General features: G+C 43.7%; 1 protein-coding gene across 1 annotated transcript in view; it reads left to right on the top strand.

The window, feature by feature from the left end:
* The window catches only part of KIF5B (kinesin family member 5B), a 2,669,048-nt gene that overhangs the window by 1,231,801 nt on the left and 1,413,218 nt on the right, over nt 1-24,029 (top strand). The window lies entirely within an intron of this gene.

The raw sequence follows: 24,029 nt of genomic DNA, 5'->3' as shown, positions 1-24,029 counted from the left end.
ATGTCAAGCTTCACTCTCTTCATCTAACAGCCTGGCATATTCTGTGTTGAAACACAGCAGGTCTCAACTTCCTCAACAAGTTTTAAATGTGATTATGGAAGCTAGAAGACCTAGTACAAGGAAAGTGTCACGCATGACAAATGGAAGAGATTTTTATTTTGGAGTACAGCAAAGAATTTGCAGGTTTCTGAGCCTAATTTGAGTGGCTCTTCAATACCTTACTGAGTTATTGGACAAAGGTTTGTCCTTCTCTTCTATTAAGATTCATGCTGCAGCGATTTCAGCTCACTATGATTGTGACCCACCATTGTTTTCACATCCTTTGTTCAAGCAGTTTCTTAGAGGGGCAAAGAATATAAGACCCCGTAGAGCGCCTACTCCTGCTTGGGATCTCAATTTTGTGTTGGAAAAACTTACTCTACAACCTTTTGAGCCTGCGGCTACTGCTGAATTGAAATACTTGTCATGGAAGACTGCTTTTCTGTTGGCTATTACTTCTGCAAGAAGGGTGTCTGAGTTGCAGGCCCTTATGGCAGTAGAGCCATTTTGATTTTCCATAAGGATAGGGTATCATTACGTACTAATCCTTCCTTTATGCCTAAGGTGGTTTCTAGTGTGGCTTTAAACCAGACTATTCATTTGCCTACTTTTATGCAGACCCCCAAGATAAAGGGAAAAGATTTTGCACACTTTAGATGTACACAGGCAATTGCGTTATTATTTAAGCAGGACTAAGGATTTTAGGCAGTCTCAGCAGTTGTTTGTTTCTTTTGCTTTGAGTCAGCAGGGCAAGCCTGTGTCAAAACAAACTATTTCTAGGTGGATTGGCTTTTGCATTGCATTTTGTTATTCCCATCATGGCAAGGAGATTCCAGCTGGGATTAGGCCTCATTCCACTAGGGCTGCTGCCACTACAACAGCATTTCTAAGGGGTGGCAACTAAGGATATTTTGGAAGCAGCTACTTGGAGTTCAGTGCATACTTTCTCTAAGCATTATCACCTTCCTATCTACTCTAAGTCTAGGGCTGGTTTTGCCACAGCTGTTTTGCAAGGCATGTTGTCAGCTCCTGCTTCTTTATGATTTGCCAGCCTCCCTTACCTCTGCTTTGGGATTCTACCCAATAGTAAGGACTGCAGCAATGGGGAGCGAAGAACATAGTACAGTTTTGTACCTACCATAAATGTAGATGTTCGAGGATCCCATTGCTGCAGTCAATTTACTCCCTCCTTCCCTCTGTGTTTAGGGGTGGTTGTGTAGGTGAGGTTTCATGCTTATATTTTTTGTATATGTCCTTGTATATCTTGTACATATTTTTGGTGCAGGTATTTTGGGCCTTGTCTTTTTAGGGTCTTCTGACATCTGGGGCAAGAAAAGACTGAGGATATGACGTCGGTCATGCGCATTAGTACCCTGACGTATTGACGTCAGTCTAATGCGCCCTGACCGACGTCAATATACTCTGGTATTCGGGCCGACTGGATGCGGACTATACCCAATAGTAAGGACTGCAGCAATGGGATCCTCGAACATCTACATTTATGGTAGGTACAAAACTGTACTTTAAAGGACTTGGCCTATGTCATACACCTGCTACAGGCCTTGGGATTACACAGTCAACATCCAAAAGTCAAGACTAGTGCCATCCCAAAGGATAACCTTTTTGGGTGCGGATCTGGACACAATCACTCAGATGGCTTTTCTCACAGAAGAAAAACAAAAACAACTTCCAGATTATTTCATGATTTTGACAAGACAAACTCAGCTTACTGCATGGAAAATCCTGCAGGCCCTGGGTTACATGGCATCCTGCATAATCTTGATTCCGCATGCCAGGCTGCATATGAGAAAATTGCAATGGTACCTAAGGAATGTATGGTCTCAACACAGTCACAGTCTAGAAACCATGATACCAATCATTCCATGCCTTCAAAAGGAATTCCTGTGGCGGGCTCAAGCCTGCCAGTCCAACAGAGGGTTGCCTTTCAACAAACCAAAAACAAGGCAGACCATCACCACGGATGCCTCAGACCGAGGATGGGGAGCACACATGGAGGACAAATGCATCCAAGGCCTATGGCCTCAAGGACAGTTAAGCATGCACATAAACCAAAAGGAAATGCTGGCAGTGAGGCATGCAATCGAGGCATTCAAACCATTCCTCCAGCAAGGACATCTGTTAATAAGGACAGACAACACCACGGTCATGTGGTACATAAACAAACAAGGAGGCACACATTCCTACCCTCTATGCCGGATGGCAATGAATCTGTGGAACTTATGCCTGAATCTCAATATCCAGCTGCAGGCCAAATTCATACCAGGAAAAGAAAATTCACTAGCAGACAGCTTAAGCAGAACTACCATGGATGCACACGAATGGATGTTGCATCCAGACATCTTCAAACTCATAACAAAGAAATGGGGAATGCCAGAGCTAGATCTGTTCGACTCCCCACTCAACCACCAACTGAAGAAATTCTGCTCAAGGACATACCACCCACAAGCCTGGAGGGTGGACTCTCTCTCTTTCAGCTGGAATGCCCTAACAGTATATGCCTTTCCACCTCTCCCATTGATGTACAAGGTTCTACTGAAGATCAGGGAGGAACAGCCAAAGGTGATACTAATAGCTCCGGACTGGCCAAGACAACACTGGTATCCGCTACTGAGAAGCATGTCTCAGGCGAACTCATGGCCTCTTCCCCTATGGCCTCTTCTTCTAACACAGAACAACTTCAAGACCCTACATCCAAACTTGAAAACATTGCAACTAACTGCCTGGAAAATTTCTTAAAACCAAACAGAATTGTTTTATCTCAGAGGGTGAAGGACATCATCCTGGAGGCTTGCAGACCTTCCACAAGGAAGACATACCCAGCTAAATGGAAGAGATTTCTCATTTGGAGCACAACAAAGGGCACAGATGTCACAGTGGCAAACCTAGCCCACATCCTAGAGTACTTAGCAGAATTGTTCCACAATGGCCTGTCTTATTCTTCCATTAAGATTCATGCTTCAGCAATTTCAGCAGAATACAATATGGATCCACCTATCTTCTCTCACCCTCTGCTTAGGCAATTTCTGAGAGGGATCAAAAATGTTAAACCTCCAAGGAGACCCCCTCTACCTGCATGGGCTCTCAGTTTTGTGCTGGAAAAATTGACACTGCCTCCTTTTGAACCAGCAGCATCAGCAGACCTACAGTTTTTATCTTGGAAAACTGCTTTTCTTCTGGCAATCACTTCAGCAAGAAGAGTATCCGAGTTACAGGCATTAATGGCAGTGCAGCCTTTTCTTATTTTCCACCAGGATAGAGTGTCACTGAGAACCAATCCTACTTTCATGCCAAAGGTGGTATCCAGTGTATCCTTGAACCAAGCTATTCATTTGCCTACTTTCTTCCCTAACCCACAAGGAGAAAAACTTTTGCACACCTTGGATATACACAGACAACTACGCTACTATCTGGACAGAACTAAAACCAACAGAAAAACTGACCAACTTTTTGTAGCATATGCAGCTGGGGTGCAAGGAAGAGCAATTTCCAAACAGACAATTTCAAAATGGATAGGAAATTGCATTCGTATTTGCTACTCCTTTCATTGTAAGACAGCTCCTGAAAATATCAGGCCTCATTCCACAAGGGCCACAGCCACCACTACAGCTTTCCTACGAGGGGTGGCTACCAAGGACATTTTAGAAGCTGCTACTTGGAGCTCCGTGCATACATTTGCCAAGCATTACAATCTACCTTTATACTCCAGATCCCGAGCAGGCTTTGCAACTGCAGTTCTGCAGGGGATCTTAACTACACCATCCTTCTCTTAGTACCTCCTCCCCCAGTTTGGCTATGGTATTCTACCCATATGTTATGACTGCAGATGCATCTTTGAAGGACATAGTACAGTTTTTTACCTACCATAAATGTAGATGTCCGATAGGTATGCATCTGCAGTCAGGATTACCCACCCTCCTTCCCCTCTGTGGTATTCTTAGGGTGCTTACCCCTCTTTCAGCTAGCTGGGGGAATCTATTATGGTGTATTTGTTTGTTTGTGTATATATATATATATATATATATATATATATGTATATAATTTGCTACTGTTTGGAACTTTTCTGCATTTATCCAAATTTAGCCTTCCTAGAGGGCACCTGGCATCTGGGGCAAGAAACACTGAGGAAAATGGTGTCGGCTGATGCCTTTATACCCCAGAAGCTCTGACGGGGAGAGTGCGACATCAGCCGAGGCCAGACCCAGACTTTGGAATCCGGCCGACCGAAGGGCTGCCTGAGGCAGGACAACCCATATGTTATGACTGCAGATGCATACCTATCGGACATCTACATTTATGGTAGGTACAAAACTGTACTTTCTCACTAAAACTGATCATACCCTGACTTCACTCTCCATTACTTCAGGAGAAGTGCTGCTCCAGACCACTGTTGGTGGCATCATTGTCTTGAACTTTGAGGAGTTTGACTGAACAGGAAAGTGACAGAATGATGAGAACGTTTCTCAGGACAAAGATACAGCTTTGGGTTCTCTGTTAGGTCCTCTGGGAATGTACCAAGAGCTGGTCCATTTACCCCTCTGTGCTCTTTTCTGGCATCAGTTCACCCATCAGTGCTGGTAGCTTTGGGACCGATCTGCCCTCGAGCCTCATTGAGTGATGGTTCAGGTAATTCCAATGCCTATTGGTTCTCTACTTCTTTCGGGTCCAACATGTATCAGATCTAGAAGAGTCTTTGATCTGAAGCTTCATTGTGTATGCTTGGGAAAGGGTTCGACCCTGAAACTTTCAGAGCCATCCTTTCCCCTCTGTACTAGATAGCTCAGTGCCTAGGTTGGCCTCTGGTCGAGACCTGTCAGATGTTCTTCGTGTTTCACTGTTGCAGTCATCACATTTGGGTTATCTGCTTGCAGCTAGCCCTCAGTTGGCCTGATTATCAAAGTCTTGGGTCCTGTGTCGGATGCTGTCTCATCTTCCATGACGTCAGGAGTATAAAGCATGCAGCCGACGCCATTACATCAGTCTTTCTTGCCGTGCGGTGCTTAAAGCAGAAGCAGTTCACAAGTGCCAGTCTGCCGACTCCTGAAATTTTCGTTTTCGAGTTTCAGATCCGATGTCTTCTAAGCTAAGTACCCTGTTGGGGATCCTTTCTCTTGCTCTAAACCGAAGTCAGTAAAAGTTAACAATTGTATTTCTTGAGGAAAGCAAATACCTCAAAGATTTTCACTCGTACTGCATTCCTTGCTTAGGCCCAGACCACGATGTACCTCGTTTTCGGTTTTGTGCCTTATTCAAACTTCGAACTATTAGTCGTGTGTTCATTTTTGCATCCAAAAATTTTGGTACTCTGTTCAATTATCCAGAAGTGGCTTTGGTAAGCCACCCAACTACCGACATTCTGAAAAAAGATAGAGAGAGAGAGAGACCGCATAGGTCCAAAGCTGCAGACGGCACTTCTCCTAAGCTAGTCTCCAGTTCGTCGGTACTCAGTGAGGTGCTTTCACAGCCCCTGATACCCACTACTTCAGATTTGCAGACCTCTACTGAGACCCATTTGGAGTCCGGTATGCCGCGAGATGCTTCTTCGACTGTGGAACCTGTGGATGTTTCTACCTTGGATGGGTCCAGAGCCACTGTGCAGGCACTGGCTTCTGAGGCTGTATTCAGGCTTACTGACTTGCATATTAAACCAACACCATCTTCTTTTTCAAGGCCTAAAACTCGATCCATGCCTAGAAAAACGACGCCCAGACCACATGGTCAGGCCCCTATGCCTAAAAATTAAATGATAATGGCTGAAAACCTTATTACTCTAATTGGGGGAAGCCACCCTTCTCCCTCAGAGACCTAGGACTGATTTTCTTTCTGATTCTTCTGATCAGGATTCTGAAATTTCTGTTTTCTCATACCAGGAGTTGTTTGGGAGGCAGCCCTCTGCCGGGATAGATACTTGCTCTTTTGGGGGTGGGGGGTGGAGAAGTTTGCACTGAACCTGTCTGCCAGGATATTGGCGATGTCTGTGGGTTCAGTGTATTTTTTGTCGTTTAGAATCAACTCAGAACAAGTCTGGGAGTTGCATCCCAGGTTTCTAACATAACTGAAAAAAACCTTATGATTGTCTTTGGTGTCCTGTGCAGTTTTTCTCTCGAAGCTGGCCTTGGAGGATTTTATGAGGGATCGTAATTTTTTGCTAGTACTGATCAGAGATGCCTTTCCTATTAGGGATTTTGTTCTATCATGTAGTATCTTCCTCCTCCTGTTGTACAGTTTATTTATGGCAGGGGTCCACCAGACTGGACGCCTGCCTTTGGAAGATTGGGTCTTGGTTTTGTTTGGGATAGCATGATCCATGCATTCCTGGAGATGTCCGTAGAATGCATTTATATAGGATTCTGCAGTTTGGGCTGTAGTTTCCACTGGCCCTGGGGCCTTGAAGGATTCAACTTCGGTTTTGAGAAGTTCGCTTTTGAGAAATTTTCACTGTGGTTTTCTGGGCTGGGGGTGGGGTCGGGATGTGGACATCCAGTGAAATTAATTTATGGTCTGATCTTACCAATGAGGGATATACTTCTGGTGTGGAGCATAGAGTCCCCATGTTGGTAATGATCAGGTCTAGTATGTTGTCCCCTCTTGTGGGAGTGGTGACTAGTTGTTCCATAGCATTTGAGTTTATAATTTCCAGGAATCTTTGGGCTAAGGTGCTGGGGCTTGAGTAGTGCTTCCAGTCAATGTTTGGGTAGTTGAAGTCGCCCAATATAATGGTGTTCAGAGAGATCTTCATGTTCTCCAATGTTTTCAGGAAAGCCGAATGGGATTCCTGACTTTGAGAGGGTGGTCTGTAGGATGCTATAAACTGAAAAGCAGTCTTGCCCACTGTTAGATGCACATGGATGGTCTCCGATACTTCGTGCAAATGCCACTAACCTGGAGGTGTGGATATCCTTGATAAATATGGAAACTCCCCCTCCTTTTGTGGTTCGGTCCGGGTTTTGGGGCCGAAAAGCATGATATGAGGTATAGCCTGGTAGTGCTGGGGTGCTCTCTGGAGCCTTGAACCAGGTTTCTGTCACTGCACAGATATCGATGTTCTCCATACTGAGGAGAGCTTCAAGTGCATGCATCTTGAGGTTAAGACTTCTGGCGTTTAGCAGCATTACCCTTAGTTTCTTGTTCTTTGTGCTGTCTATGGGAGGGGAGGGGTTTGACTTTTGAGCCTTGCCTAAAAAAGGCACTATGGGGGTGGCAAGAGCCTTTGCCAATATCCGAAAGCCCAGTGGTGACAGGTGCAAGCCGTCCCTAGCGAAGCAACGTGGCTTGTCGAGCATGTCATCCCAGGCTGACAGACACTGGATCCCCTTTGAATGACACCAAAATTTTAGCCAATTGTTAAAATCGATCATTTTGTCTTTGTACTATGGCATCATTCTAGGTGAGGATAAGATGTTGCTCAAGGTCAGGGTCATACCAGCCTGGGCTACATGATCAGAGAGCTCCTCTGTCTCTTTTCATGTAGTCCAGGGAGGTACGTCTCAGGTCATTCACACCAGCATGTACAATGACTGAGTCATATTTGTATTTGCTTTGGAGTGACCCGAGTGCTTGCGTTGTGTCGGATCCTAGCACCCGACAGGCAGCTCACTGTGACCTTCTCTTTATTCAGCCTGGTGAGCGGGACGTCAGTGTGTCTGACAATAGATTCACCTATAACAAGAGTATCAGGTGTGTTATTCAGCCTTAAGGGCTGTGGCTGCTTGGCACACTGACTTTGTGGGTTATGTGTTGTGTGTGTTTTGTTTTGAGGTAGCGTTTGCTTGGATGTCTGCTTTGGAGGTCTCTGTTGCTTAGGTAGATTTTTATTTAGAGCCTCCAAGTATGTTTTTGTGTATTTATGTGTTTGGTTTGCTGATGTGGTGGGACTATGTGATACTGGAATTGTGTTGTGTGAGGTTACCTTCTCCTCCTGACTGGTTACACCAGTTTTGAGATGAGAGAGCTCAGCCTCCAGTTTGGCTAAATAGTTGCATCTCTCACGTATATTTGAACCTGTTTGGAGGAGGAGACGGTTGTCCGTGTACATGAGACAGTTGTAACATTGCCTCAAAATTCCCTGATTCAACAGCTGGACTAGAGAGGAAACCATTGACTGACCTTTGGACATGCTAGAGTAATAGGGAAACTGAATTTAAGACGGACCAATAGAGGACAGGGTAATCGTACAGAGTATAAGAGTAAGTAGTGCTTATGGTTTAATAGTGCTAACTTGTAGGATTACTTAATTGGACCAGTGAAGGGCCTTAGAATGAGAATATGGTGTTTAAATTGAGAGAGAGAGAGTAGTTCTAAGGGAAAAAGTGAAGATCAGACTTTGTGGAGCCAGGAATAGTTTAAACCTAATTAGGCTGCGCTGCCCGCTGTAGCGCTATGCTCAAAAACGTGCAAAACCACGCAAAAGAGGGTTTTAAGAGAGGAAGATGAAGGAGTTTTGGAATTGACCCAGAATGGCCAATAACTACAGTTTCAAGTCAGTAACCACTCCCACAGGGGCAGGCAGGCTGCTCAATGTTTTTCACTGCCACTGATCAACAGAAAGACTTTCCTTTAGCCCAAGCAAAAAATGGCCTCACAGAAACTTACAAACAGTTCAAGAACAGCAAGCCTGTAACTGAACTTTTTTAAATCTCAGAAAAGTGGGAAAAAAGCAAGATTTTTTTGTTTTTGTTTTTTCAGAGATAGCAGAGGTTAACAAGTATCAACAAGTTATAACAGTGCAGTAAATGACCCCACACAAGAGTGCTAGGCCAAAGACAGATGAAATGCAAGTTTTGAGAAAAAAACGATTTTAAAAATAAGTGCAAACAGGAAATTCAGTAAACAGCTCTAGGTTCTGCTCTAAATACAGTTACTAATGCAGAAATCAAATTTAACAAGCCAGAAAATGCTCAAAATAGGCGGCTATGCAGAAAAACTTGGCAAATAAACAGTCTCAAAAGTGGCTCCTTTCTTCTCTCAGCGTTTTCTCCTCTTGGTGGGTGCTTCACCAACAGCCAACAAGCCTGAAAAGACGCCAAAACCACGAGGCAATCAGGTTTTAACAGAGGGAGATGAAGGAGTTTTGGAATTGACCCAGAATGGCCAATAAAACTACAGTTTCAAGTCAGTAACCACTCCCACAGGGGCAGGCAGGCTGCTCAATGTTTTTCACTGCCACTGATCAACAGAGAGACTTTCCTTTAGCCCAAGCAAAAAATGGCCTCACAGAAACTTACAAACAGTTCCAAGAACAGCAAGCCTGTAACTGAACTTTTTTAAATCTCAGAAAAGTGGGGAAAAGCAAGATTTGCTTCCCCAGTGACTGTTCCCTCTCTTCCCTTTGGCTGGATTCCTGTTTCTCAGATTCTCTCTGTCCTTTTCAGTTTTCAACAGGTCGCCATGGACCAGTGGGTGCTTTCCATTATCAAAAACAGTTACTGAATGTCTTTGATGTCTCTCCCCTTATGTAGGCATTCCTCAACCTCTTCCAACGCAAGCCAATTTGCTCTCTTTCCTCCAGTCATTCATGATCTTCTGGATCAGGGCACTGTTCAGCCAGTTCCTCCTCTTAAGAAGGCAGAGGTTTCTATTCTCAGATGTTCCTGGAGACCAGTCTTGGATCTTTCTTTTCTCAATGCCTTTCTCCTAGTTTCCTATTTCAAGATGCTAACTCTTCAGTCTTGTTTCCCATACTTCTCTCTCAAAGCCTTTTTGGTCTCCCCGGATTTGTAGGATGCTTATTTTCACATCATATGTTTTAAGCTGACTGTTTAATGGTGGGAAAAAAAAGACAACACTGAGTTTTCCAATTAGCATATAACAGTGAAAAACTGCAGATAAAAGTAATCAGAATATGCCTACAAAAATAGCACACTTTTTTCCAGAAGTCTCCCTCACTGAGAAACACTACATGTATGAAACCATTGAAATGCACAAACGTGAACTTCTGTGTACCTTAAGATGACTAATAGAACTGAGGATTTCCTGATTCTTGCTGCTGTTGTAAACATGAGTACGGTTTGTTTTTTTGTTTTTTTTTAACAAGAAACATCTTTATTGAATTATCACTTAGGACCTAGAGTCATACATTTATATAAATGGAAACAAAACAAACCACATTGGCATAATTTCAGTTGCAAACGTTATACATCCAATATCTTCTGTACAGTCGTATATTACATATAGCTCATTCATTTCCTGCCTTCCTTTAAACTTCATTTCTCCTCCAAAACATTATTATGTATATTTTGTTCCCACAATTCCCATTTTTCTGTGTAATGTGCTCCTACTGTTTTCTAAAGATACCACTTCCACTACTTTATTCACTACTACTATTTTGGTTGGTTTAGACTGATTGCCAAAAAAGTGCCACCGTGGTGGTGCAGTGGTTAGCATTGTCACCTCACAGCAAGAGGCTTTCCGGTTCGATTCTTGGCTGGAGTGCCTTCTGTGTTGAGTCTGTATGTCCTCCCCGTGGTTGAGCGAACTTTAAAGACATGCAGGTAAGTACGTGCGTGAGTGTGCCTTTGAAGGTTGGGTGCTGGGCTGGCAAATTGACACCGTAAAAATCCACTGCCTATTATAAGTGGACCGGTGATCCACTGTGGCGACCCCTAACCGGGAAATGCTGAAAGACATACTAGACTGTCAAAAACTTAACTGCTAGAAAATGGAAGTCACTGGAATTAAACTCAGCAAGGCTTTACTATGTGAAGGCAATTCCGATTCTGTATCACAGCTCAAAAAAATCATTCCTTAGTTACACCAGTTTTCTCTATTAGTATTTCTAACAGAGTAATCTGAATGGAATTTTCAGTCATCCAACTCATTACACTCTCCAAAAATATGTTCCCAATTACCTATTTGTTTGCAGTCTGTCTGAGGGAAAAACTCTTTGGAATCTGCTTGGGGTATAAAAATCTCTATGCAAGCACTTCCAAGAAAACATTCTAAATCTTCTAGACTTTGTTGCACATTTGGGAGCCATATTCTTACAAGATGTTCCCATGGCACCTGTCTTTTTGTCACCATAGATGTGACATCTTTGTTTACATCTATTCCTAATGAAGAGGGAATTGATTTAGTTAGACAGTTTATTTCTAAAAAATTGGCACCTGAGTAGTGATAAGATCATTTTATATTGCATGTTGTTAGACATTGTTCTTACTCGTAATGTCTTTACGTGCAATAATGAGTACTATATACAAAGAAAAGGTGTTGCCATGGGAACACCTTGTGCGAATTCGTATGCAAACTTAGATGTTCTTCGTGTTTCACTGTTGCAGTCATTACATTTGGGTTATCCTGCTGGCAGGTTGCCCTCAGTCGGCCTGAATTCTAAAGTCTTGGGTCCTGCGTCGGTTGCTGTCGCCTCTTCCCTGACGTCAGGTCGTCAGGGGTATAAAAGATGCAGCTGACGCCATTTTATTCAGTCTTTCTTGCCACGCAGTGCCCGAAGCAGAAGCAGTTCGCAAGTGCCGGTCGGGCGGATCCTGAGATTTTCGTGTTCGAGTTTCAGATCCGAAGTCTTCATTAAAACCTAAGTACCCCGTTGGGGAAACTTTTTTCTTGCTCCAGACCGATGTCAGAAAAAGTTAATAATTGTATTTCTTGTGGGAAGCAAATACCTCATAAGGACTTTCATTCTTACTGTATTCCTTGCCTAGGCCCTCACCACGATGTTGCTAGTTGTCAGTTTTGTGCTAGATTTAACCAACGCACTATTAAGCATCGGTACGATTTTGCATTAAGCTATTGTGGGCGAAGATTTAATTATACAATGTCGTCGGATAGCCATCCGACTACCGGAGTTCACAAAAAAACGCAAAGAAAAAGACAGGCTACCGAGGTCCAAAACAGACAACGAAGCTTTTCCTAAGCAAGTCGCCGGTTCTCAGTGAGGTGCTTTCGCAGCCCCTGACGCCCTCTACTTTAGAGTCGCAGGCTGCTACCGACTCCCATGTGGAGTCGGCCAGGCCGCAGGAAACTCAAGGTATTGGAGCCTCAGAGATTATTCCCTCGGATGGGTCCGGAGCCGCTGAGCAGGCATCTGCTTCTGAGGGTGTATTCAGACCTATTATATTAAACCGACTTCAAAGACTAAAACACCTTTAAAGGCAAATAAACAAGTTCACCGGCCACAAGGACAGGCCTCCATGCCCAAAAAACAGATGCTCAAAATGGACGAAGACTTAATTACCTTGATCAGGGGTTCCCATCCCCTTCCTGATAAGAGGCCTAGGCAAGAGACAGACTATGAATCTTCAGATCAGGTTTCCATTTCTTCTGATCAGGAATTTTCTCTCCCCCCCCCCCATGAGGATTCTGATGCTGAAGAATCAATTCCTTCAGCTTCTCCTCCTGAAGGCTACTCTTTTGGGGAAACCTTGCATACCATGAGGGAGCATTTCCCCTGGGAGAGCCAAGATTTTTCAAAATCTAAGAAAAGGCTCAGAGACTTCCTTTTACTACCTCAACACAGGCCTCTAGCTATTCCACCTGTGTTGGACATTGTAGATGATGTGTTCTCGGAGTCTAGTCTGACCCCTGACTCTTTACCTCCAGCTCCTGTTAAGCCGGACAGATACTACAGGGTCCCTGACTCTCATAAATTCCTTTTCAAAACCCTACTGCAGACCCAGAAACTATTTCTCTGGGTCCAAAAGGGGTCAAGGCTTCTACTGCAAAAAATCCTACCTCCTCTGACAGAGATTCTAGGGCTCTGGATAGATGGGGAAAAAAGATTTACACATCTGCTACTTTGGCTATAAGGGCCTTAAATTGCCAGTTTCATGTGCTCAAATATCAGCAATATATCATGACACTGCTTAAACAGAAAATGATGGCAAATTCTGAATGTGCAGAAAACAAAGAAATGCAGGATTTATTGCATGCAGCTGAACAAGTTGGAAAGCATACTTTGCAATGTGGGTTTGATTCTCTGGAGGCCTCCTGCAGGGCCGCTGTTACGGGTTCTGTCATTAGGAGGCATGCTTGGTTAAAGGAAGAAAATCTGCCTGACCACGTTAAAGCAAAATTATTAGATGCTCCTTTACAACATGATACCTTGTTTGGTGTTAAGGCAGAAGAGGTGTTAAAGAAATTGGAGGACAAAGCTAAATCTATGCAAACTGTCAAGGATTTCTTACAGGTACAGCCACCTAGATTTACCAGACACTGGCCTACAAAAGAATTGGTCCTTTCCAGTCTCAGACAGACCTCAAAGGGGCAGATCCAGATGCCCTAGAGGCAGATCATAGCCACAAGGATCCTACAGGCTTAAGCAGTGGAGTGTTTCTACCTCCAAAAGTGGAGAGGACAAATCACAATCATACAGGAAACAGTCCCAATGACTTCCCCCTGCCTGCACCAAGCACCTAACTTCTGGCAGCACCCTTAGGGGGAAAATAGTATTTTTTTCTCAAAATTGGCACATTATAACCCAGGACAAATGTGTTCTAGACATAGTGTCACAAGGCTACAAGTTTCATTTTCATTCCCTGCCAAGGACAAATGGTTGGCCTTACCTGCCAAAAAATCAATGGGCAGTAGCTCAAAAACAAGTCGCAGCTCTCATGCACATGAGGGCTATGCAACAAGTGCCACAGCAAGAGCAGGGACAAGGATTTTACTCAAGACTGTTCTTGGTACCCAGAAAGGACAAAGCATGTAGACCAATACTGGACCTATGTATTCTAAACACTTTCCTGGATATACCAAAATTCAAGATGTTGACCTTAAAGCAGCTTCTGCCCATGCTGGGCAGCAAGGCTTGGCTCGTGACTTTAGACCTAAAAGAGGCATACCTACATGTCCCAATCAGACAGTCATGCAGAAGATACCTCAGATTCAAGGCTGGCTGAAAGCATTACCAATTCTCTGCACTGCCCTTTGGCTTATCTACTGCACCCAGGGTCTTCACAAAGTGCCTGGCACCAGTAATTGCTTACTGCAGACAAAGAGGAATACAAATATATCCTTACTTGGACAACTGCCTCTTACAAGCAGAGAACAAGGACATTCTACTACAGCATCTGACTTTTGTGATAAGACTTTTAACATGCCTAGGGTACACAGTCAACAAAAAGAAATCAAAACTAGTACCCTCTCAAGAGATAATATTCCTGGGTGCAAGCTTAAATACAACTGCCCAGATGGCTCATCTCACTCCAGACAAGCAAAGGCAACTGACTACCTATTTCAAGGGAATGGCAACAAAGGCCCAGTTATCTGCAAGAAAAATTCTGCAGGCTTTGGGCTTCATGGCATGCTGCATCTTACTAATTCCATATGCAAGACTGCATATGAGGAAAATTCAGTGATACCTAAAAAGTGCCTGGACACAACATTGCCACAGTCTGGAAACAATGATTATTCTAATTCCCTGCCTGCAACAGGAGTTTCAATGGTGGGCAAAGGCTTGTCACCAAAACAAGAGACAGCCATTCTCTCTACCCCCAGCCAGGCAGAGCCTAACGGTGGATGCATCAGATTATGTCTGGGGGCACACATGGCAGGAAGAGGCATTCAGGGCACCTGGTCCACAAACCAATAGCATCTACATATCAATCAAAAAGAGATGCTAGTTGTTCAAAATGCCCTGACAGCCTTCAAGGACCTACTTCATCCGGGACAACTACTGATAAAGACAGACAACACCACGGTCATGTGGTACATAAGTAGGGAGGCACTCATTTTTATACCCTATGCAGACTAGCCATGGCTTTATGTGACACAGCATTGACTTACCAAGTTCATCTGCAGGCACAATTCCTGCCAGAAAAGGAAAATATTCTGGCAGACGAACTAAGCAGAAACCTCATGGATCCCCACGAGTGGCACCTGGATCTACAAGTCTTGAGCATAATAACAAAGAAATGGGGACGCCGGACATAGATCTGTTTGCCTCCCCTCAAAACAATCAACTAAAAAGATTCTGCACAAGGACTTATCACAGACAAGCCTGGAAAGTGGATGCCTTATCTTTCAGCTGGACAAACCTATCAGTATATGCCTTTCCTCCACTGCCTCTCCTCCCCAAGGTACTCCTAAAGGTCAGGCAGGAGAAACCAAAAATGATTCTGATTGCCCAAGACTGGCCACGCCAGTACTGGTATCCGATCTTGAGCTTGTCCCAATGCCCAGCCTGCACCTTACCTCAAATACCTCATCTACTGTCCCAGCAAAACAATCAGATTCTGCACATCCAACTCAGGACCCTAAACCTGGCAGCATGGCAGATAATGTAGCCATACAAACCACACCTCTCAGTAAAGCTGTGATGGATGTCATTTTAGAAGCCAGAAGGCCTAGTACTAGAAGGTCCTATGCTGGGAAATGGAAGAGATTTTGCGCTTGGAACCAAGCTCAAGGAACTGATACAGCTGTCCCAAATATTCCTCAGATTCTGCAATACTTAACTGAGATGCTGGACAAAGGCCTATCTCTTTCATCAATTAAAATCCATGCCTATCTCTTTCATCAATTAAAATCCATGCCTGTGCCATTTCGGCTCATTACAATACAGAGCCACCACTCTTTTCTCAGCCTTTATTAAGGCAGTACCTCAGAGGAGCCAGAAACTTAAGGCCTCCAAGGAGAACGCCAATACCTGCATGGGACCTCAATTATGTCTTCACCTTGCCTCCTTTTGAGACAGCTGCTACTGTGGATATAAAGTTCTTATCTTGGAAAACAGCTCTGCTCCTAGCAATAACTTCTGCAAGACGAGTTTCAGAGCTACAGGCTCTCATGGCTCTGGAACCCTTTATAATTTTTTATCCAGACAGGGTCTTTCTGAGAACAAACCCTACATTTATGCCTAAGGTGGATGTCCTTCAAGGATGCATTTGCAGTCCTTACATATGGGTTGTCCTGCCTCAGGCAGCCCTTCGGTCGGCCGGATTCCAAAGTCTGGGTCCAGCGTCGGCTGATGTCGCCCTTTCCCCGACGTCAGAGCGCCTGGGGTATAAAAGCATCAGTCAACGCCATCTTTCTCAGTCTTTCTTGCCGCGTGGTGCCCGAAGCAGAAGCAGTTCGCAAGTGCCGGTCGGCCAGCTCCTGTATCTTCAGCTACCGAAGACTTCAAATGCTAAGTACCCCATTGGGGACTCTTTCTTGCCTCAGCCGATGTCAGATCAAACGCTTAAAGTTAATAATTGCTTAACTTGTGGGAAACAAATACCTGATATGGATTTCCATTCTTACTGCCTCCTCTGCCTAGGCCCAGACCACGACGTCTCGGCCTGTACAGCCTGTGCCTCCTTCAACCAACGCACTCTTAGGCATCAGGCGGAGTTTGCAGAGGAATTTTTTGGGGCTAGTTACCGTTACATTATGCCGTCGGTGACTCCGACTTCTCATTTAACCAAAAAATGGAAGGACAAGGACCGACACACGCGGACCGTGGTTTCGGCTGAAACCACGCCTAGGCTTACCGCGAGTGTCTCTGTCTCGGCTGAAACGAGTCCTTGGTACCTCCGACTGTCGAAACCACACAACCGACAACTTCGGCCCTGGAGGCCTCTTCTGAGTCGGTTATAAAATTTCCCTCAGAAACCGGTGCCCCGGAAACATCCGACACCATTTCCCTAGACAAAACTACGCCAGCACGTGGAGCAGCCAGGCCTCCTGCATCCATGTCCATAAAGGCATTCACAAGGGCTAAAGTTGCTAAACAGCCAAAATCTCTGCCTCCCAAGGCTTTTCCTCAGGGATCCACTACAGGTTCACAGATTTTAAGTTTAGCTGATGACCTTATTTCCTTAATTAGGGGCTCTCAGCCACATCCGGACAGGGGCTCTCATCCTCCTCTAGACAAAAGGCCCAGGGTTGAGCCCTCTGATCCCCAGTCCTCTGATGAGGCCTCAGATGGCTCTGCTCTTTCTGATTTACCAGGAGGAGGCCTTTATGGCCTACGAGGATTCTGATGCAGAGGAATCTATTCCCTCTGCCTCCCCTCCTGAAGAGCTGTCCTTTGGGGAGACCCTTCACTCCATGAGAGAGCATTTCAAATGGCAGGGCCAGGAATTCTCTGATTCCAGGAAGAGATTTAAGGACTTTTTTGCATCTACCTCAGCATAGACCTTTGGCTATTCCTCCTGTTTTGAATGTCATTGATGATGTGTACTCTGAGTCTAGCATTACCCCTGACTCCCTTCCTCCGGCTCCTGTCAAACCCGATAGGTACTACAGGGTCCCGGGCTCGCATCATTTTCTTTACAAGGCCCACTCTGCTGACCCTGAAACAGTTTCCCAGGGCCCTAAAGAGGTTGCATCTGCCACTCTTAAAAATCCACTCCCCTCTGAAAGGGAGTCCAGGGCTTTAGATAGATGGGGTAAAAAAGTGTATACTTCTGCCACTCTTTCTATGAGGGCATTAAATTGTCAATTCCATATGATACAGTACCAAGAGTATTTGTTAGATGAATTGCATAAAAAACTGTCTTCAACTGAACCCCTAGATCGCAAGTCACTTCAGGATCTGGTACATAACTCCCAACAGGTTAGCAACCATTTCTTGCAGTGTGGTTATGATGCATTGGAAGCTTCATGTAGGTCAGCAATGACAGGTGCAGTCATACGTAGACATGCTTGGCTGAAGGAACAAACTCTGCCAGATCATGTTAAAGCAAAGCTTCTGGATGCGCCACTGGAAAAGCAAAGTTATTTGGCTCCGCTGCTCAGGAGGTCTTAAAGAAATTTGAGGAAAAGGCTAAATCTGTACAAACAGTCAAAGATTTTCTCCAGGTCCAACCACCAAGATTCAGCAGAAATTGGCCCTCTAAGAATTGGGCCTTTCCAGACACAGAAAGATTTCAGAGAGGCAAGAACAGGCGTGCCAGAGGTAGAGAGCAAGCTAGAGGCTCCTACAGAGGACGTCAGTGGCAGCCTCCTAACCAGAGAGGTAGTGCAGGACTTACAACTGCTGCACAAGGACAGACTCAATGACTTTACCTTGACCCCACCAACCAGGGCTCAGTTGGAAGCACCTTTGGGCGGAAAGCTATCTTTATTCTCAAAAAATTGGCACAGTATTACAAGGGACAAATGGACACTGCAAATAATAGACAAAGGATACAGGTTCCATTTTCATAGAAAAGGCATGCCAAACCTGCCACCGAATCAAAGGGCAGAGGCTTTAAAACAAATTTCCAACCTATTGCAAATGAAAGCTATAGAAAAGGTTCCTCTCACAGAACAAGGCCAAGGATTTTATTCCAGACTATTCCTTGTCCCAAGAAAAGAAAAACAATGGAGGCCTATTCTGTTGTCCACACCGAATACTTATCTCATTGTGCCAAAATTCAAAATGCTGACCCTACAGCAACTCCTTCCCATGCTGGGCAAGGGGTCTTGGCTGGTAACTCTAGACCTCAAGGAGGCATACCTGCATGTCCCTGTCAGACAAAGTTGCAGAAGACACCTCAGATTTCTAGCAGGTTCAGAGCATTATCAATTCTCAGCATTGCCCTTTGGCTTATCTACTGCGCCCAAAGTATTCACGAAATGCCTGGCATCAGTAATTGCACACTGCAGACTTCAGGGGATTCAAATATACCCATACCTGGACGACTGCCTTATACAAGCGGACAGCCAACAAACATTGGTAAAACACTTGAATTATGCCATCCGCCTACTTCAGGCTTTGGGATACACAGTCAACATTCGAAAATCAAGACTTGTTCCATCCCAAAGAATAATTTTTCTGGGTGCAAAACTAGATACAACCACCCAAATGGCTTTTCTCACAGAAGAAAAACAAGAACAACTACCGGATTACTTAAGAAACCTGGCAAAGCAAACCCATCTGACTGCAAGGAAAATACTGCAGGCCCTGGGTTTCATGGCATCTTGCATTCTTCTGATTCCACAAGCAAGGCTGCATATGAGGAAACTACAGTGGTACCTAAGGAGTCTATGGTCTCAACACAGTCACAGCCTAGAAGCTTTGATCCCCCTCATTCCATGCCTTCAAAAGGAATTTCTGTGGTGGGCTCAAGCAAGCCAGTCAAACATGGGTCTGCCTTTCAGCAAAACAAATATCAGCCAAACCATTACCACGGACGCCTCAGACCATGGATGGGGAGCGCACATGGAGGGCAGATGCATTCAAGGACAATGGACACATAAACCAAAAGGAAATGCTGGCAGTGATACATTCAATCGAGGCCTTCATGCACTTCCTACATCAAGGCCACCTGCTAATAAAGACAGACAATACCACAGTAATGTGGTACATAAACAAGCAAGGAGGTACCCATTCTTACCCTCTTTGCAGGCTGGCAATGAATCTTTGGGAACTTTCCCTAAAACTAAATATAGAGCTGCAATCCCAGTTTGTACCAGGAAAAGACAATGTACTGGCGGACAGCCTAAGCAGAAACATCATAGATCCACACGAATGGATGCTGCACCCAGACACCTTTCTTCAAATAACACAATCATGGGGAAGGCCGGACATAGATCTTTTTGCCTCCCACCACAGCCATCAACTGAAGAAATTCTGCACAAGGACATACCACCCACAAGCATGGAAAGTGGAGACTCCGTCTTTCAGCTGGAATACTCTAACATTATATGCATTTCCACCTCTTCCGTTAATGACCAAGGTCTTACTGAAGATCAGGACAGAACAACCAAAAGTGATTCTGATAGCTCCGGACTGGCCAAGGCAACATTGGTACCCACTGTTAAGGAGCTTGTCACGCACGAAACCGTGGCCTCTACCACAATGGCCACTTCTTCTGACACAGCACAATTACAAAACTCTGCACTCCAGCCTAAAAACCTTGCAGCTGACAGCCTGGAAAATACCTTGACTCCTCCCCTGGATAAACTATCCAAAAGGGTAAAGGATATCATCAAGGAAGCTCGTGACCTTCCACAAGAAAGGCATATTCAGCAAAATGGAAAAGATTTCGCACTTGGAACTCCACAAAGAACCAAGATCCGACAGTAATGAGCATTCCACATATCCTGGAATACTTGGCAGAAATGCTCCATAATGGCCTCTCTTACTCTTCCATAAAAATTCATGCTTCAGCCATTTCAGCAGAGTACAACACTGATCCACCTGTATTTTCTCATCCGCTGCTAAAGCAGTTTTTAAGAGGGATAAAAAACATCAACCCTCCAAGGAAACCACCAGTGCCTACATGGGACCTTAACTTCATGTTGGAAAAATTAACTCTACCTCCCTTTGAACCAGCAGCATCTGCAGAACTACAGTTCCTGTCTTGGAAGACTGCCTTCCTTCTGACCATAACCTCAGCAAGAAGAGTATCTGAGTTACAGGCCCTCATGGCAGTACAACCATTTCTTACTTTTCATCAGGACAGAGTCTCATTGAGAATCAATCCTTCTTTCATGCCAAAGGTGGTATCCAGGGTCTCACTGAACCAAGCTATTCACCTGCCTACCTTCTTTCCAAATCCACAAAATAAAGGAGAGAAACTTCTGCATACCCTGGACATTCACAGACAGTTGCGCTACTACTTGGACAGAACTAAGACTTACAGGAAAACTGACCAGCTTTTTGTAGTGCATGCTGCTGGTGTACAAGGAAAAGCAATTTCCAAACAGACAATTTCAAAATGGATAGGGAATTGCATTCGATTCTGTTACTCTTTTCATGGCAAACCTGTGCCAGCCAACATTAGACCTCATTCCACCAGAGCCACAGCCACCTCCACAGCCTTCTTAAGAGGGGTGGCTACAAAGGACATATTAGAAGCTGCTACATGGAGCTCCGTGCATACATTTTCCAAGCATTACAACTTACCATTATATTCCAGATCCAGAGCAGGCTTTGCTACTGCAGTCCTGCAGGGCATTTTAGCTACACCATCCTTTTCTTAGGTCCTACCACCCCCAGCTTGGCTATGGTATTCTACCCATATGTAAGGACTGCAGATGCATCCTTGAAGGACATAGTACAGTTTTGTACCTACCATAAATGTAGATGTCCGATAGGTATGCATCTGCAGTCAGGATTTCCCTCCCTCCTACCCCTCTGTGGTATTCCTTGAGCCTTTCTAGCTAGCTGGGGTTATCTATTATGGTGTATTTGTTATATATATATATATATATATATATATATATATATATATATATATATATATATATATATTACTGTGCATGTTTGGAATTTTTTGCATCTCAACAAATTTAGCCTTCATTAGAGGGCACCTGGCATCTGGGGCAAGAAAAACTGCGTCGACTGATGCTTTTATACCCCAGGCGCTCTGACGTCGGGAAAAGGGCGACATCAGCCAACGCCGGACCCAGACTTTGGAATCCGGCCGACTGAAGGGCTGCCTGAGGCAGGACAACCCATATGTAAGGACTGCAGATGCATACCTATCGGACATCTACATTTATGGTAGGTACAAAACTGTACTTATCCAGTGTAGCCTTTAATCAAACAATTCATTTGCCAACTTTTTATCCAAATCCACAGAACAAGGGGGAGAAAATTCTGCATTCTTTGGAGGTACACAGACAACTTAGATTCTACTTGGACAAAACTAAAGTTTTCAGAAAGACAAAACAATTACTAGTGGCATATATGCCACAGCATCACAAGGAAAGGCCATCTCCAAGCAGACTATTTCAAAGTGGATAGGTCACTGCATTTGTTTCTGCTACTCACAGCATGGTAAACCAGTGTCTAAGGGCATTAGGCCACATTCAACCAGAGCTGCAGCCACTTCTGCAGCCTTTCTCAGGGGAGTACCAACCAAAGACATTTTATAGGCTGCTACTTGGAGTTCGGTGCATACCTTTACAAAACATTACAATCTGCCTCTTTACTCTAAATCCAGGGCAGGCTTTGCCACTGCAGTTCTGCAGGGCTTTATAGCTGCTCCTAATGCTGCTTAGCTCCAGCCCCCCAACCATAGCTTTGGGACTCAACCCAAATATAATGACTGCAACAGTGAAACACGAAGAACATAGTACAGTTGTGTACACTTACCATAAATGTAGATGTTCGAGTGTATTCACTGCTGCAGTCCAGGTTACCCACCCGCCATCCCCTTATTTTTGCTGGAACTTATCTTTACTTCTGTAATCTATACAACCTAGGTTGTGTATTTGCTTATAGATGAAGGTAAACCTTATTTTTGGTGCATGTATGTTTTATTTACATATTTTTAGCCTAGCCTTTTGGGGGCACCTGAGATCTGGGGCAAGAAAAACTGAATAAAATGGCGTCGGCTGCATCTTTTATATACCCCTGATGACCTGAAGGTCCGGGAAGAGGCGACAGCAACCGACGCAGGACCCAAGACTTTGGAATTCAGGCCGACTGAGGGCAACCTGCCAGCAGGATAACCCAAATGTAATGACTGCAACAGTGAATACACTCAAACATCTACATTTATGGTAAGTGTACAAAACTGTACTTTATGGCACACTGAGAATCTGAACAAATATTACGGAATACTGATTTTTTTTTTTAATTTGTCATCTTTTATAAGAGATTTGTGGATGATATTTTCTAGTTGTGGGATGAATCTAGTGATAAAAGATTTTGTTGCTTTTTTGAATAACAGTACTACTTTCTTACATTTTACTTATAAATGTTCTTTAAATGAAATTGAGTTTTTGGATGCTAAGATTAACAGAGATTTGCATGGTATTTCTACTAGCATTTTTAAGAAAGATTGCAAACTTAATAAGCATATTTCAAGGGATAGTATGCAGCCCCCCATATATATAACAACATTGTGAAGGGACAGAGTCTTAGTACTTCACGTCTTGCTAGCAATAATCCTGAATGTAATATAGCTGTACATGAGCTTGAGAAGTTATTCACAGATAGGGGATATGCTCATACTGAATGTGGTTTTGAGCGTCTGCAAAAATTCACAGATCATAGAGGTAGGGGTACCCCTATCTTTAACAAGCATAGGAATAGGAATCCATCTAATGCTATTCAGTTAAGAGGTGGTAATAAGAACAGTGCCAAGATGTAGGGTAGTCCTTCCTTTTACTAGGAATAGTTCTGATGTTAAAGACATAATGTGCAGAAATTGGAAGCTTTTATTGACAGATGATAGTTAGACAGCTAGTAGGTGATTTTCCTGCATTTTCATATAAGAATGAAAAATCTTTGAAAAGGCTTCTTTGCTATGAAACCCAACACACTGATATTATTGAGTCACAACGGAAGGGTACTATTGCTTGTAGGCAATGTAATTGCCCCTCCTGTACTGGAGGTAGAAAGACCTTTGTTCATCCTAACACTGGCAAAGAATGTGTGTTCAGTCATTATGCTGACTGCAGTACCAGAAATTTAGTGTATTTAACATGTTGTATTACATTCCCCTCGTATTATGTGGTAAAACCAACAGAACTCTAAGGGAGAGGATCAGAGAGCGTATTTATGCTAGTAAATAGGAAGACGAAACAAATATCTTAGCCAAGCACATTTTGAACTTAGGCACATCACATAAGTTTAGATTCTTGGTTTTGGAATTAGTACATAAGTGTTAGGTTAGAGAAAATCAGAAATGCTGCAAAAAAAGTGGAAACAAAGTGGATTTTACGTTTGCAGTCCTATAAAAATTATAGGCTGAATGACAATGTGTTTATTAAGCCCTTGTTAATTGATAGAGTTCTGAATAAATAGTTTTAATGGAAGTTTATTGTTTTTATTTAATTGTTCTAATTGATGTATTTTTGTGATTGGAGAGTTTGAAATGTTCTTGTCGTATTTAAGACTTGGTTTTATCGAGTGTTTTTATCCTGAATCTGATGAAGCGTCTATGACAAGACGTGAAAGCACTTATTTCTCTTAAAACATTTGCTTAACAGCATTGTTTGTGCCTTCACTGTTTTTTCTACTTTGTTTTTCATTTTGACTGTGAAGCACTTAATTCTTGTGGACCTTATTTGTTTTTTAATTGTTAGATTTTTTTTATTTGCTCTTGGTGGGATATTGCATTATTGAATGACAGTTGCTACAGAATATGTTATCC

The sequence above is a fragment of the Protopterus annectens genome, chromosome 3.part1 (assembly GCF_019279795.1).
Source record: "Protopterus annectens isolate FY-2018-M chromosome 3.part1, PAN1.0, whole genome shotgun sequence".
NCBI classification, from domain to species: Eukaryota; Metazoa; Chordata; order Ceratodontiformes; family Protopteridae; genus Protopterus; species Protopterus annectens.
The sequence above is the reverse complement of the archived record's forward strand: the minus strand, read 5'-3'. Positions and strand labels throughout refer to the sequence as shown.